A 6,000-nucleotide genomic window follows, 5' to 3' on the forward strand; every position below is an offset into this window, starting at 1 on the left:
TATTTCAGGTAGGGTTTTAGGAGAATTTTTTTCCTGCCCTGGTCTCTCTCTTTCCTGGACAGAACAACAAAGAGAGCACAAACAAAACCTCCCCCCACCCCCAACCGGAAGGATCTTCTTCCCTTATTGGTCCTTTTGGTCAGGTGCCAACCAGGTTATTTGAGCTCCTAACCCCTTACAGGTAAAGGAGGGATTTTATGTTACTCTTAGCTGTATGTTTATGACAGACCACATAAAGGAAGTAGATCTGTCGGGTAAGAAGATCTCATTTTTTCCATATTCATTTTGTGAGGTAGAACCTCAGCATCAAGTTTCAAATACCCAGATTCCCTGCAAACAAAAGTTCAAATCCCAGTAGGGCTGATTCCGTCCTTCATCCAAGTTAAAAGAATTTCATGTGGGTCTTGCAGGAAAGACCTTTAAAACCTAGGTCCTCTCTGCTCTGCATGTAATTTAAAGAAGCCATGGTTCTTTTAATCCCACTGGCCTTGACCAAATATCTCTCCCTGATCCTCCCTGCTATGCTGTGTATTGATTGGTTACCACTGTTCACACAGGAGAGTGCATTTTAGTGGACCTTTAGGATTATAATTTGTGGCAATTAGAAGGTGCTAAGCATTCACTTACCAATGTACTTACTTCAGGTAAAGAAAAAATTACACTGAGGTATAGGGAGCAGCCAGATGATTTAGGAATCAGAACATTCTGAATTCTAGTTCTTACTTTCACACTGACTCCACCAGTGGCTTTGGGCAAGTCACTTAACTTCTCTGTCTCAGATTCCCTGGCTCTTGTGAAGATTAATTGGATAACAACCATAAAGTGCCCTGGCCATGAAAAGAGTGCTACATATTAGATCCTTCTGAAGCCTTAGGCATCAAAACCAACTGATGGAACCAAGGATCTAATACTAGGACAGTAGATAGTTGCAATGATCAACCTCCACTGCTGTGGTGCCTGTCTAATGGTGACAATAGAGGGGACAAAAAAATTAAAATGGGATTTGAAAAGGCTTTCCATGGCATACTGCAGTACAGACATTCTCAACAGTATGAACTCTAGACATCAAAGAAAATGAGACAAAGTTGTTTTTTTGCCAGATGACTGCTTAAAGGACACTGTGAACTGCTTGCAGATTTGTAATCTTTATTTTCAGCTGATGGAGATTTTGTTGAGTTGGTAGCATCACATACTTTTCAGTGTTCACAGATAGTGTCACAGTTGCTGTGATATCTGTTAAATTCAGAACAAAGCCTGAAGATTTAAAACGCATTTTTGATAACAAAGAATGTGCTTTAAAAATAGCCAGCTTATTTAACTCTCTCCTTCTCTATTGTCTGCAACGTCTTACAGTGCATGAAAAAAGCATTGCCTCCACCACTGTACTTATTATTGCTATTTCGCAGATATTGCTTTGTCACCACCACCATCTGTTCCTAATTGAACTTGAAATTAAGTAGGTACATTAATCAATAAAATTAAAAGTTTAGCCAATTTCTTCATCTATGCATCAGTCACATTGATTTCTCCCACATACAACTCTGGGAAAATAACTTGCTAATAAACTTGTCCTCCCTCTGATGGTTGGCTTTACAGTAGCAATGCAAAAATGTGTTGGGTCCTGTGTAAACAGAGTCTTTACAAATCTCAGCAACAGTGTGGACCATTTTAAAATCAAATGTTTAAGAATCAGAACATTTGTTATTTATGGAAACTTTAACTTAATTTTAACTATTAACTTTTTCTTTGTTAATATTAATGAATGTTTGGGGGAGGTCCTCAGAGTCCATCTTATGATCATTTTCTATGCAAAGATGATACAGTCCATTAGTTCTGATAGGACAATACGTCTGGTAACAAATTAGGATATTATAACTTGATTGCATGAAGAAGTCTGATGAAACAGAGTAGATGGAAGGAAACATTTTGTACTTAAACAAAGAGCTCCTAAGCACTAACTGTGGAGGGGGACGGGGGCTTTAAATTACCTTCCAGAAAGAACTGAAATAGGAAAATTATGTGATCTCCTCAGAGGAGGGGCTTTTCTAAGTATGGCCCTGATGCAGGAAGCATTTACACATGTGCTTAAGGGGCTGCCCATAAATTACATAACACATTAAGGCGGTGGTGCTTCATTTTGTATGTTTTTTTTCAGTGTTGCAAAGTGTTCCAAACGGTGGGTGGACACCCCCTAACTTCATACAGGAGTAGTTCAATTGACTTTACTGAGACTACTCATGTGCATAAAGTTAAGCACATGTGTAAGTGCTTGCAGAAGAGGACTAATATATGCCTTTTTAGATAAGAGTATCAGCTGCTAGTTTTTTCCCTGAGAAAGACCCCAGTTAATTCTTCTAGTTACAGCTGGGATATATGATAAATGTGTTTTCTGAGTGGGACTAATTGCTTCTTTATATAAATCACACAACGCAGTTTGTTGGTTTTGTCTCTAGAGAGAACATTGCACTCATCGAAATTTTTTTAAATAAATACACATGACTGGAAATATCACAAAACCCAGATTCCCTACAGATATGATTGTTGTCTATTTGGTCATATTTGATTGCACAATTCCAGTACATATGACTCAACAAAGTCAGAGACTTGATGTCTGCTGCAAGAACTGTACTGATATTAGCTTCTAGTGAATAGTAAATTAACTGAGTTCTTATTCTATCAGCTAAAGTAGATACATTAATATACCATCAAAGAAACCGATCATAAAGTTAACATATGTTCGCCCTTCTTCCTGTAATGGGAAGAAGTGAAACCTAGCCCAAATAGAAGTTCTAGAGATCCTGGGTGTGAAACCTGACCTTCTCAAAGGCCCCTCCTCTCCCTTCTGTTTTTGGTACAAACCATTTCTATAGTTCTTACCCTGAGCACATTTTCAAGGGATGGGGGAAACTGACTTGAGGTTAATCCCTTGTTCACTGGGGCAGTGCCCCTATATCGTATGGCAAGGTTGGGCACCCAGTCTCATAGGATTGGGTTGAACACCAACTGAGAGAAAGATTGACCCGCATGCTAGCCTGAGACTGGAGATGTAGGCTCAATTCTCTGTTCTTAAAGATTTCCTGTGTGACCTTGGGCAAGTCACTGCGGCCTGGATCCACCAAGGAACTTTGATGCCTAATTTTCAGGTGCCTAGAAAATCCCAGGAACAACACTGCAATCCACAAAACCTGAGTTAGGTATCTAGGGTTCCTATACAATGCCTGGGGAGAGCTAGGCACCTAAGAATGTGATTCACATTCTTAGGTGGGGAGCTGCCTATGCTAGCCAAATGGAGATGTTGACAAGAGAGGTATGTTCTCAGCTCTAACCCTCTCACAGAGATAGGTGCCTAAGTGTGGGCCAAAGAGGGGTGCCTACCTTTGCTAGTGGCCCACAACTGGGAACCCCTCTCCTGGAGTCAGACAGCTTATACACCAAAGTCATGTCTTGTAAAAATGTGTTAGGAGCATGGGTGGCGGATATAATAGGCCAGGAGAGGCTCAGCCTCCCCTGGTGCTGTCACGGCTGCCGGACCCTCAATTATGGGATTCGGGGGGGAAGTTTCTGATTTATTATGCCCCATGCAGGTTCTGGGCTGGCTGAGGAGGCGGTATGTGCTATTTAGCTTCCTGGGTTCATCAGTAATCTCCCTGGACTCCTCAGCCGCCCCGTCACATGCATGGGGCATAATAAAAAGCTTCTTCTGGACCTGAGAGATACTTTTCCATGGGCGGGTTGGGATCTGGGGAGGGAAGGAGCGGCACAGCTGCAGCTGGCCCAGGACTCCTCTGAACAGGTGTGGGGGCGGTGCTTGGGACTTCGGCCAGCCTGGGGCTCCTCCAGCTGGCTCAGGGCTCCTCCGGCCAACTGGGGGCGGGGGGCACTCAGGGCTCCACCCGCAGAGAAGGGGCAGGGGATCTCAGGGCTCCAGCCCTGGTGGCGGGGAGGAAGCGGTGGCGCCAGGGCTAACCTCCCCAAAGGGGGGCTCCACCCACCGCCCATGGTTAGGAGCCTGTCTCACTCCCCACAAAATGGAAAGAGCTGGAGGGAGGGGATGATGGTGCCACCTTATAACTTTTAGTGCAATGGTTAGTGCATATTCACATATTCATAAATGGTCTGGAAAATGGGTGAACAGTGAAGTGGCAAAAATTGCAGATCATACAAAATTACTCAAGATAGCAGTCTGCTTTGGACTTAACTAAGAGTTATAAAGGGATTTCACAGAACTGGGTGACTGGGCAACAAAATGGCAGATTAATTTCAATGTTGATAAATGCAAAACAGTGCACATTGGAAAACACAATCCAAACTATATATGCAAAATGATGGGGTCTAGATTAGCATTTACGACTCAAGAAAGATCTTTGAGTCACTGTGAATAGTTGTCTGAAAACATCTGCTGAGTGTGAGGTGGCAGTCAAAAAAGCTAACCAAATGTTAGAAACCATTAGGAAAGGGATAAATAATAAGACAGAAAATATCATAATGCCACTATAGAAATCCATGATATGCCCACACTCTGAATACTGTGTGCCGTTCTGTTCACCCCATCTGAAAGAAAATATTAGAATTTGAAAAGGTACAGAAAAGGGCAACAAAAATGATTAGGAGTAGGGAACAGCTTCCATGTGAGGAGAGATTAAAAATACTGGGACCATTCAGTTTAGAAATGAGATGACTAATGTGGGATATGACAGAGCTCTATAAAATCATGAATGGTGTGGAGAAAGTGAATAGAGAAACGTTATTTACCCCTTCACATAACACAAGAACCAGGGGTCAACCAATGAAATTAATAGGCAGCAGATTTAAAACAAACATAAGGAAGTATTTCTTCACAAATAGCACAGTCAATCTGTGGAACTCATTGCCAGGGGATGTTGTGAAGGCCAAAGATATAACTGGGTTCAAAAAAGCATTAGGTAAGTTAATGAAGGATAGGTCCATCAATGATTATTAGCCAAGATGGTCAGGGATGCAACCCCATGCTATGGATTTCCCTAAATCTCTAACTGCAAATAGCTGGGTATGGACAACACTCAATAATTGCCCTATTCCGTTTATTCTCTGTGAAACATGTGGCATTGGCTATTGCTAGAAGACAGGATCCTGGGCTAGATGGACCATTGGTCTGACCCAGTATGGCCATTCTTACGGTCTTATATTCACTTCCCTATGTCACTGAGGTGTTGTGAAGATATACATGTTACAGACTGTGAGTGCTCAGATACTTTGGTAATGGGGACTAATGCATGTACCTTAGATAGAAATGGAGGAGTTTGTTTTCCTTTCCTGCTTATCTTAAGTCTGGAGTAGCCCTAACCATTTTGCCAGCCAGGGTGGAAAAGCATTTTTAGCCCACCCCTCCACAGTGGCCAACCAAAACAAATAAAAAACAAACAAAAACCCACAACACACCTGGTCCATCAGCAGAATAAACAAAAATAATGTTTGTGCCTAGGGTGTCCACCCCTAGAACCAGCCCTGTGTTAACTCATTTCACTTTCATATTTGAAAATTTATCCCTAAGGAAAAGATCTTGCTAATTGGACCTGCATTTTTTCCTACTTCTTCAGCCCTGTTTAAGGGGTTTGCTTTTGGAATTGTCCCCCTACTTGCATGATCTCCCAACCCCCTCAAAGAATTGTGGCCTGCTATCGATCCATACCCTGTTGGGGGGGCGGGGGAGAACGTTCTCCATAAAATGTTCCAGTTTATCTAGCCCACCTGAAAACATGTACAGACAAGAATAGCTGCTCAGCATGTGTGGAAAATTGTTTTACTAAATGTGGAGAGGAAAGCATTGATTCAAACTCATGGACATGAGAAGTTGAAATTGCAGAGAGTTGCCATTAGTGCTCTTGCTGCTGTGAAATCTGAAAGGAGTGGAATGGTTGCTCATTTGGAGGCCAACATAAAGGCAATGAAAGAAGCCAAAATTACTTTTCTGAATTTCCCCTCACTTCAGTTATAATTGGGCACCCCGAGGTATTCTGTTCT

This window comes from Chelonia mydas, chromosome 4 (genome assembly GCF_015237465.2).
Source record: "Chelonia mydas isolate rCheMyd1 chromosome 4, rCheMyd1.pri.v2, whole genome shotgun sequence".
Classification (NCBI taxonomy): Eukaryota; Metazoa; Chordata; order Testudines; family Cheloniidae; genus Chelonia; species Chelonia mydas.